The 11863-nt window shown below is 32.0% G+C and overlaps 1 pseudogene; it reads left to right on the top strand.

Annotated features, from left to right (window-relative positions):
• The first annotated feature begins 4257 nt into the window (after window positions 1-4257).
• LOC149889938 (uncharacterized) lies at window positions 4258-6816 on the top strand (annotated as a pseudogene).
• The last annotated feature ends 5047 nt before the right edge of the window (window positions 6817-11863 follow it).

Here is an 11863-nt window from a genome sequence, read left to right as displayed (position 1 = left end):
ACTTTTTTTTTTAGCGTGAGAAGTTTTTAAATTCTTATATATTGAATTTAAAAATTTGAAAATGATATAAATAAAAAATCTTGCGTTATTAAAATGGAAAACAAAACGGTGAAAGAATTAAAAGAAATTGCTAAAGGGCAAAAAATAAAAGGGTATTCTAAAATGAGAAAGGGGGAACTTATAATGGCTTTGCAGCCTTCTGTTTCCCCTAGAGTTGTCTCTGCTCCTGCTTCTCTTCGTAGACGAACGACTGAGGCAAGACCGTTGTCTGTTAATGAAAGACCTACCGTGGTTAGGTTTGTTCGACCAGCTGTAAAAGTTTCTGTAAAGCCGACAAAAGTAAGGCTTGTTGTTGGTTCTGAAAGACCTGTACCTGCTCCTCGTCCCGTTGTTGATAGACCTGTACCTGCTCCAAGACCAAGGACTAACGACTTGATTTCATTCGAACCTTCTGCTCTCTTGCAAAATAAGATGACAGGTGATGAACCCTCTATTCTTAACACACCAGTTATCGATTCAACAAACGTCATTACACCTAGACCGGTTCCTGCACCAAGACCTTTATTTTCAAGACTGACGGCAGTTGCAAAAAGTGTGACGTCCTATGTTGCAAATAAGTTTAATGATATTAAAGAATGGATAGATCCTTACGTTCCTGAAGTAGTTAAGAATAAGGTAAACGAATCAGTGGATCAAATCAATGAAAAGGTAAAGTCTATCAAATCACTTGTATTAAAAACAGTGTATAAACAGCCAGTGCAAAAACCTTATAAAATAGAATTCAAGTTGACTGAACATTCTGCAGAGCGTACTGCTAGACTATTTTCTTACACACCTTCTTCTCAATACCAAGACATTGCATCGTTTTTTAATTTGGTGAGAGAGTCTGCCATTCAAACCATGAAAGGAGAAAGGAATACAAAGGTAAGGATTGTTTTAACGTGTGAAATGAAATCCGTAAGTATCATGACTGGTGAAGAAGTGACTCGGGAAGCAACCTTTTCACCAAGATCAGAGATTATTCTAGAGGCTAAAGATGTAAGAGAGTTAATGAGCGAAATGGAAGAGAAAGTCTTAGAGAATAGTGTTAAATACAATGCTTTAGGCTCCAATAGCACCATATCTAAGATTTTAAGAATGGATATCAACTTTATTGATTACGTGCCTCTCAGCGGTGGATCCTATATTGAGCTGCCTAAAGAGCTGAAAGACAAAAAGGCCATCATCAACATGGAAAACGAGGACAACCAATGCTTTAAATGGTCGGTCACTCGAGCGTTGAATCTTAAAAATAGAGACAACGAAAGAATTGATGAAGACTTGATTCTAAAATCAGAAGAGCTGAATTGGGAAGGTGTAACATTTCCTGTGGATTATCATAAAATTAACGAGTTTGAAGTGGATAATCCAACTATGAGCATTAACGTCTTTGGATATGAAAATAAAAAACCTTACCCTTTGCGAATATCTAAATTTGTTGATCGAAATCACTGTGTTGATTTGCTGTATATTAAAAACGAAGACACAGAACATTATTGCCTCATTAAAAATTTCAGTCGGTTTGCTGGCTCCACAACATCTAATCATCAACACAAAAGATATTTTTGCAGAAGGTGTCTTCAAGATTATGACCAAGAAGAAAAGCTCCAAAAACATCGAGAAAACTGCTATGATAATGCGCCAATGAGAATCGAGCTTCCTAAAGAATGAGCAACTGCTGAATTTAAAAACTATAACAGGTCCATGAGGGTTCCCTATTTTGTATATGCAGACTTTGAAAGTTTCATCAAACCTATCGAGGACAACACTGAATATAATAATAAAGAGTCATACACCAAACAATATCAAAAGCACGTTCCAAGCTCCTTCTGCTATTATATCAAATGCTTTGACGACAAACTATACAAAGAAAAACCAGTCATGTACACAGCTGAAAGTGATGATGACGATGTAGCTCAAAAGTTCATAAATATGCTTGAAGCAGACCTTATAAAGATTTTCTACAAGATTGATTTAATAAAAAAGAAAGTCATGACTGATGAGGATGAAAAGAATTTTGAAGAGGCTACTCAATGTCATATTTTCGAAAAAGATCTTAACGGTGATAAAGTCTTAGACCATTGCCATTTGACCGGAAAGTACCGTGGAGCCGCGCATAACAAATGCAACTTGGATTATAAACTTCCAAAATTTATTCCCGTTGTCTTTCATAACTTGTCTGGTTACGACGCTCATTTGTTCATCAAAATATTAGGTGGGGAGCTCAATTGTATACCCAACAATGAAGAAAGATACATCAGCTTCTCTAAACAAATCAAAGTGAGAGAATTCACTGATAAAAAGGGTATACTTCGAGAAGTAAAGAAAGAGATAAGGTTTATTGACAGTATCAGATTCATGAGTGATAGTTTAGAAAAACTATCTAAAAATCTAAACGATGATCAATGCAGAAACGTGGTCGAATATTACAAAGAAAAGCAGTTTAACTTATTAAGAAAAAAAGGCATTTACCCCTACGATTGGGTCGACTCCATTGAAAAATTCTCTGAAACACAATTGCCTCCTATTGAAGCCTTTTACTCTAAACTGAAAGATGAACTAGCAAAAGTTGAAGACTATGCACATGCGCAAAACGTTTGGAACGAATTTGGATGTATAAGGTTTAAAGAATATCACGAGCTATACAACGTGTCTGACGTCTTGATACTTGCAGATGTCTTTGAAAATTTTAGAGACACATGTCTCAGTCATTACGGCCTTCATCCTGCTTGGTATTACACCTCTCCTGGTTTGGCTTGGGATGCTATGCTAAAGATAACTAAAATTAAATTGGAATTGTTAACCGATATTGATATGCTCAATATGATAAAAAAAGGTGTACGTGGTGGAATCAGCATGATCTCCAATAGATATGGAACTGCTAATAACAAATACATGGCTAAAGATTATAAACCTTCAGAGCCTTCAAAATTTCTTCAGTATTTAGACGCCAATAATCTTTATGGATGGGCTATGTGCGAACCTCTTCCTGTTAGAGGATTTAGATGGATGACTGAAGAGGAACTTTTAAATTGGAAATCCATGCCTTGCATTCTCGAAGTAGACTTTGATTATCCTGAAAGACTACACGATACACATAACGATTACCCTTTAGCTCCTGAAAGACTGACCATTGTAAAAGTGGAAAAGCTTGTACCCAATTTAAACAACAAAGAAAAATATGTCGTTCATCATGAAAACTTAAAACTGTATGAACGAATGGGATTGATCATCACAAAAATTCATCGTGGTATCACCTTTGAAGAAGAACCTTTTATGGAAGGTTATATTGACCTCAATACTAAAGAGAGAGCAAAAGCTACAAACGAATCTGATAAGGAATTTTTCAAGCTTATGAACAACTCCGTCTTTGGAAAAACAATGGAGAATATTCTAAAACGCGTCGATGTTAAACTCATTACCACGAGAAAAGAAGCTCTAAAATTATCCAAAAGCCCTCGATATAAAAGACACACCATTTTTGATGAAAACCTAATCGCGGTTCACATGGAAAAAGCAAATGTCTTTTACGACAAACCTGTTTTCATGGGAATGTGCATTAGGGTAGGTCGATTTTAGCTTTTTTTTTGAATTTTAAGTTGCGTAATGTTGCAGCTACTGTGTCTAGGTTAGAAATGAGGTTTTGCCAAATCTCAAGTATCCTGGTTTAAAAATGGCTTGCGGATTTCCATTTCAAGTCTTAATTTTGGACTAGTTTAGTTAAATTGTTAATTTTAAATGTTGAAATATTTTATTTTAAGTATAATAATCTCGTTTTAAAATATCTCGTTTCGAATTAATAAAGTAACCAATCAACGTTTTCTTAAAATGCGCAATTGTTTTAAGAAGCCAATAAATTTTCTCTAAATCGTTTACACGCATTTAAGTTTAAATTTTGCAAATCTTTTTTGTATTTAAAAGTTCTTGTTTGTATTTAAAAGTATTATAACTTGTTTGTATTTAAAAGTTGGTTTTAAAATTAAATATAAAGTATTAAAAAGTAGGTTCAAAAAAAAAATCGCAAATTAAAGAAATCTTTTAATACTAAAGGTAAATACTTATGATTATTATATTTAGAGTAATGTTTTTACCTATTTATACTAAATAATTTTTGTTTTGCAACTTTTCGAAGGAACTAATGGATTTACTTAATTTAGTCGGAGGAACTAATGGTTTTACTAAATTCCTGAATGAAAATGAGTGGGGCTCATGGCCCCCTCATTTTGTAAACAAGGAGGCCATGGGCCCCCAAATTTTTTCAAGAGGGTTTTATTTCTTTAATTTTAAGCAAAGCCGATTTTTAATAGTAAGTTTAGATATTTTAGGTTTTTTTGGTGCTTTCACCACCACTAAAAAGTCACGCTGTTACCCATGACTCTAAGTGTTATACTTTAATACAGTTTACATTTATAATTAGTCCACGAGAAATGCCAAAAGTAAAGGCTACAATTACACGGATGAAAAGTGAAAAAAAATATTGTGGTGGCCCATGTGAATTATCAATAACAGATCCAAGCACTTTTAGACAGGTTATTCAGTACTATTACTACCTTGTTCATATAAATCCAAATGCAGATATCGTATTAGTGACTCACCAAATAAGCAATAACATAAAATCAATTTGGGCTACAGTAAACCCAAGTTTACCTCTTATAACGGACAAATCCATTAATAGGAAAGTTAAAGATCTTCTCGTACTAGTTAAGGATATTAATCGCAAGCACGGAAAAGCAAGCGCTAAAAGAAATCTTGATGCGAACTTAGACAAACTTTTTGATATTTCTGCATGTTCCTGTTCATTAGATGTGTTTCCCTGTAGTGACAGAAAAGTTTCATGTTATAAAGAAAATTGCATAGAAGAACATATTGAATGCCTTTGCTCTCAAAGTAATAAAGTACCTCTTGAAGACAGAGCTTATCTTCGTGATCAGAGGAATAAAATAGGTCCAAAAGGTGCATATCAACTTTCTTCCGTTGATAGATTTTCTGTCAAAAGGATTCAAAGACTTGATAAAGAACGAAAAAAAAAATCTCATAAGCAAGTTGATGAAGATGAATCCCTCATACGACACGTAAACTTAAAAGAAGAAACAAGTGATTTAACCAATACGGAGGTAAATATTTTATAAATACATGAAAAATTTGTAGTAGGTGAAACAAAAAGTATTTTATTTTATTAATTTTTTTTAGGATGAAGGTGAATGGAAACCGATAAATAATCCTATTGGAAAATACAACTTAGTTAAACTTCCAAGATTTGCAATGGAACTAGTCAGAAACGAGTGTTCGTCAAACGTAGGTGCAGCCCTTGCAAATGCTTTACTATATGACATAAAATATCTCCTGAAAAATGATGTTGATATAAAAGATATTTTGATTGATAAATGCAAATTAGATAGGGCCAAGTCAAAAGTAAAAATCGTTAGTGGACTCAGAACAAAAAAAACAGTTAATTTGTCTTGGGGTTGATAGCAAGCTCGATCAGATAACTAAAACAAGTAAAGTAATAAACTCACCTCAAGGAGAAGTACTAAAGAAATGCATTAAACCTGAACATCACCTCACGTTTACTTATGAAGATGGAGAATCGAGTGGAAATTATTTGACTCATAGGACGATTCCTGTCACTGGTGCTACAGGCTTAGTTCTTGCTACCGAAACGTTCAGTGTTTTACAAGAACATAACAGTTTGGAAAGTATACAAGCTGTTCTTCTTGATAATACTGCTACCAATACTGGACCAATAAGTGGCTTAGTTGTAAAATTAGAAGAGTTTTTAAAAAGAAAACTACATCTAATTGGATGCGCCTTACATCAAAATGAACTTCCGTTACGAGCTCTTTTTGTGAAACTTGATGGTGACACAACCGGGCCAAGAAGCTTCAGTGGTCTACTTGGTAAAAGATGTGCTGAAAATATTCAGGATAGAAATCAAGTTTTTTTTGAATGTATTGAAAACCCAATAGTAGATAAATATATTCCAGAAGAAATACTAACAGACCTTAGTTGCGATCAAAGACTTTTATTTGAATATTGCAAAGGAATAGGTATTGGTAAAGTTTCTGATAAATGGGCTGCCTATAAAATTGGACCGCTTAACCATGCAAGGTGGTAAATTTGAAGAAAATTCCGGAAATTAATTTTAATGCTAATCATTGGTATGAGTTGGTTGACATCATCAATACTAAATTTACGGAGCCCCCAACAACACAAAATTTTTCAATTGAGCAAATCCAATATATGATTGACAATAATGTTGAACCTGAAATCCCCGACTTTCCTTCTCACTCCCAGAGTGTTGAGCAAGCGGTAAAACTTGTGTCGGAACTTCCGACTCGGAAGCATCCCAATATGTCTATGGATTCGAGAATCGACACAGCTGCATTTTAACTAAACTACTTAGCAGGAAGATGCGTAAACCATATGTTTCAAAAGGGCATTATTTCCATTCTTATGATGATATTTTTTAATTGAAAATGTTTTCCTGAATATATATAACCATGTTCAAAATGTTTTAAATTGTAAAAATAATGTTTATTTTGATATTCTTATGTAAATATAAAATTAAAAGTTTCACTTTTTAAATCTTCAATTAGTTAAAAAGTTGTTATAAAATTAGCTTAAGTGTTATAAATTATTATAAGCTTAAATCATTCAGAAATGCAGTTAATTTTAAAAAACGATTAAATATGAACATATTGAAAACGTCAATTTTTGCATATAACGCCTTTTAAGGTGTTTTTTCGCATAATCCTACAAATCTTAGAATTTAAATCCGCAAGCGATTCTTCATCCAAAATCTCTCAAATTTTGAGAGTAATCATATTTTAACTGTCTCCAACTACTGCAGTATTACGCAATATGCGGAATTAAAATCGACCTACCCTAATATATATATATATATATATATATATATATATATATATATATATATATATATATATATATATATATATATATATATGATTAAAATTAAAGCTGTTGAACAATTAAAGGTTGTTTGTTTTTTTAATAAATATAAGGACATATTAAAAGAAGGTGGCTTCTACCTAAGAAAATTTGAGTCTAACTCTTCCAAATTTGAAAAACAAATTAAAGGTCACAATTTTGAAAAAAAACTAAATACAAAGGTTTTTGTTCTTAGATGGAAAAAGGAAGAAGATTCCATAATTTATTCATTTTAGGAGTTGTTAAATATAGCCTTAATAGTTCCAACTAAAAGAGAATTTATGAGTTTTATGAGATTGCCAGTATGTCTGATCCAATAGCTTTTATAAATCCAGTAGCTGTAACATGTAAGAATTTATTTCAAAGGATTTGTATTGCTAAATTAGGTTTGAATGAAAAGTTATTTGGGGATTTATTGTCAGATTAAAACCTTATTTTAAATGATTTCAAGTCTGTTTTCCAAATAGCAGTGCTGCGATGGTATATGAGCCCTGGGTTGGGTACTATGAATGATGTAAAGTTTTAAACACATGGTTTTTCTGATGCAAGTGTGAAGTCTTTTGGGTGTTGTGTTTATCTTAGATTTTTTACTGCTAATTTTAGTCGTGTCTCTTTGATAGACTCGAGATCTGGGGTTGTCCCATTAGGAAAGAACACAATGCCTCGATTAGAACTTTCTGAGACTTTACTTTTAGCAAAATTATTAGCATCTATCTACGACCAATTGATACCTATTTATAATATTTCAAATATAGTATATGGGACTGATTCGACCATTTGCTTGCATCGGATTTTTAACACAAACAATACCTATGAACAGTTTGTACAAAATCTATTAAATAAAATAAGAGAATTAACTTTAGTTTTTAGTTGGAGCTATATTGAATCCTATAGAAATCCTGCGGATATTGTTTTTCGAGGATTATCACTTAAGAAGTTAATGAAAATGTTAATCATTCAAATGAATCAATTGTAGTTTTATGTAGTGTTACACATTCTGTATGTAATGTTAATCTTGACTTTATTAATATTACTAAATTTAGTGATTCTTAGGTGCTTACTTTGAGTAACATCATGGATTCTGCAATTTCTTGATAATGTAAAAGGTAAAAGAAAGATTAGTATGAAGATCGGTCCAATTACAGCCGAAGAAATAAATAACTCAAAGCGATTGTGGATTAAATTTTCACAAACAAATCTAACCAATGAAATAGTTTCAAACAATTGTGAAAAGATCTTCGTTTATTCACTGAAGATGGAATAATTCGATGTCGTGGCAGAATCGAGAATGCTGACCTAGAATATGACACCTATGTTCCCTATTTTTATCTTTAATTGCTTTATTTCGCTAAATTATCAACTTTACATTTTTGTAAGCTTGTAAAGCACAATGGTGTGTAAGAAACAGTTAATGCTATGAGGTCCCAGAATTGGATACCTTATTGTAGACGACTAGCAAAAAGTGTGATGCAAAAATGTACAACTTGTCGATATCTAGAGAGTAAACCTTATTGCTACCCAATTGCTCCGCCTCTACCTGAAATTCGTATAAACTTTGATTTCGCTTTCAAGTCTGTTGCTTTAGATTTTGCTGGCCCACTGTATATCAAAGATGTTTACGATGGTGGTACCTTAAATAAGGTATGGATTTTTTTATTTAGATGCTGCAGTAGTTGTTCGATTTTTTTAGACTTAGTAGTTGACTGCTCATCAAGTGCATGCATTATGGGTATTCGTAGATTTATTGGAGGCGAGGTGTTCTTGGCATAATTTATTCTGACAATGGTTCTCAGTTAGTGTCATCTGAAACTCAATTCTTTGTTGTTAACCTGATATATGGCAATGTTTAAAAGTCATGTTAAACTTCTTTCATTGTGAATATACATATATATTGTATGATTGTAACCAATCCAGTAGTTTTGTATTCGCAAACTGTTGAGTAGCCTAAAATATTCAAGACAAAAAATGCAATTTTCATGGGTTTAAAACCCTTTTTTCTCAAAAAATGGGACTTTTTTTAAAGCAATTTATGTCTATTTCTTTACATGTAATTCCCATTAAATTTTTAGGAGCATATTTTCACGAAACCTAAATCCCTTTTTTGGATATTGCGTAAAGATTGGTAGAACCGGTTCCGACGCAGCCGAGTAAACAAGAAGCTTTGTATTCTAAAAAGGGAAAGAAGCCACACCATAATAATGAGGATTAGCAAAAATTTAATGTTAAGAATCAGTATAGGTTGAAGATCAGTGATGGTTGAACATTGAGGATCGTTCAGGGCTTGAGAATCTGAAGAAAAATGGCCGGCTTCTGCTCCGGTTCACAATTTTTTTATAACAGGAACCTGTTGTAAAAAAATTTAGCCTACTACTTTAAGATAATAGTAAAAATATAAAATAGTAAATATATACAGCGAAAGCATATAACATGTTAAACTAAACTTTAAAAGTCAATACAGAACTTTATCATAGCTTTCACACTTTTCATAATTCTTATTTTTAGGCTACATTAAAAATTAGAGCAACTATGTATAGCAAAAATCCTAGATACTATTAGTAATGATTATTTACTAATGGTAACTAACTGGGTCTAATTCTAATAATTCCATTTATATAAAAATTAAACCTCGTTTTGGATTTTATGTTCCAAACTAAATTAAACTTCCTTTTAAAATAGTACTTTTATTTAACCTGCAATATGCATAGTGGCTGACCTGTAACTAAATTTAAAATTTTTAGTCTAGAGCCTTTACATTTAAATAATTTTTCCATGAAAAAGTTAGGAAAAATACAAAATTTACTTATTCAGTCATAAAAAACAGTTTGTCCTTAAAAATAAAATGGCTTCAAGCAAGTCTTCATTCAAAGTAGAATTCTTTTTAAAGTTTATTATCTTAAATGCTGAAAATAGTCACTCAGCGCTAACTTGAGTTGGGGGTAATCCAACAGTTATTCTTGCAACATCTCTTACAACTTTAGATTACTTTTCTATTACTTCTTGGAATGACATCTTTGAATAACGATAAATTTTCTTCACTTCAACAAATGACTTATATGCTGCGAGCTTAAACCTACTCAGTCCACTTAGAGAAGCAACAACACAGTTTGTTTATTGTTTGGAGGTCAAGCCGTTTTGAACATAGTACGTTTAAGGACGTTTTGTACATAGTTCTTTATCAATAACTTTTAAAAAGTTAAACTTGTTATTCGAAGTATTAGTAGAAGGAAAAATGCTTTCAATTTCTGCTATAGCTGTAACTTCTGGTCCTGGTTTCCATTCTGACTGCTATATCGTAAGTTATATCCTTTCCCTTGATTTCTTGTTAATCTGTTAACAAAAGTTTCTACATAGAATACAGATTAATACAACCAAGCGTTTCTTTAATTTCTGTTAAAATATCTACTTTAAATTGAACTTCTAATACCTTCAGCTATATTGCCATCTGTTTTATAAGACAAAAAGTAAAGAAGAACCTTCCATTCCTTGAAAAACTGCCTAAGAGTTAAATCTTCACTTTGAACTTTTTCATACCAAATTTTTCAGATTTTCCACTTGACCCTATACCATATCTAATAAGGTAACTTGTGAGTTTGCCATATCAATAAGAACTGGTTCCAGCTCTAAGAAGCACTCAATCATCCGGTATATGCTATCCCATCTAGTAGCTTGAACTAAAATTTCTACGAAATACAACTAATCTTATTGATAAGATTAGTTGTATTTCGTTCTACGAGTTCTGCTTCTTCAAACTCCTGCTCTTCTAAAGTCTTTGGGTTTATACCAATAATTTCAAATTTACTTCCTTCAGTTTCCTCATGCTTAATAATTAACTTCTTAAGTGTGCTTATCATATTTGACACATTATCTGTGATAATGCACATTACATGATCTTTTTCAATTTCATACTCTTCGCAGAATATCTTTAACAAGTTTTTGAAGGAACTTGCATCCATCTAATTTAAAGATACAAAAAGTCCTTTTAAACAGTTTTTGGAGCTAATTTTTTTCCTTCAGCTTTTTGTATAACCAGACATTGAACATTGTTACTATTTTAACTTTAAATTCATTGCCATTTCACCTAGTAAGCCAAAAATTTCAAAAAGAGGACATCAATTTTTTACTACTAACTCAATGATGAGTTGGATTTAGGCCTAGGCATGTTTGAAAATAAATTTAAATTTTGTTGTATTAGCCCTCCTATAAACTAAATGGTAAATAAATAAAACAGGTCTATAACTAATATTCAGCCTATAAAGATTAATTAGGCGCCTATTACACAAAATAAAATTTCTGAAAAGAAATTGATCAAAGTTAAACAAATATATTGAATAAAGTATTAAAATATATTAAATAAATTGAAACATTTATGGCGCAACTTGACTTTTTTTTCGGCTCCTGCCCTTAAGCCCTGGGATAAGTGCAGAAGATGTGAACCCATAAATTTATGGCATTTGAACTTTGATTAATAACAGTCTAATGGAGAACTTTCCAACTGAAATTGTTTTTACGTGGATAAATAGAAAAGATTTTCCAAAAAGTATCTATAGAATTTATACCCAAAACCTAAATTCTAAATAAAAAAATTTATTTTGAACACTAATTCACCTAACACCTTTATCGACTGATGGGTTATACACAATTGTTTGTCGTAAAAAGACAAAAATAGAAATTCAACAACACATATTACCTCCTAAAGATGTAGTGAAATAAGTGAAACTAATTTTTCAAATTAATTGTTTGGACGTTGCTCCAGTTGTTAAAAAATGCACTTTTCTTTTATGGTCTAATCTAGACAGCGACAATTTTGAAAAGTGGCATAATTATTTAATACGAGCATAAATATGATGTAAGGATGGAAACGGTTGAAATCACGTGA

Source organism: Hydra viridissima, unplaced genomic scaffold (assembly GCF_058129835.1).
Source record: "Hydra viridissima isolate aposymbiotic clone 2 unplaced genomic scaffold, HvirCarnegie_v1 scaffold_4, whole genome shotgun sequence".
In the NCBI taxonomy this organism is placed as follows: domain Eukaryota; kingdom Metazoa; phylum Cnidaria; class Hydrozoa; order Anthoathecata; family Hydridae; genus Hydra; species Hydra viridissima.
This window is presented reverse-complemented; position numbering and strand designations above follow the sequence as displayed.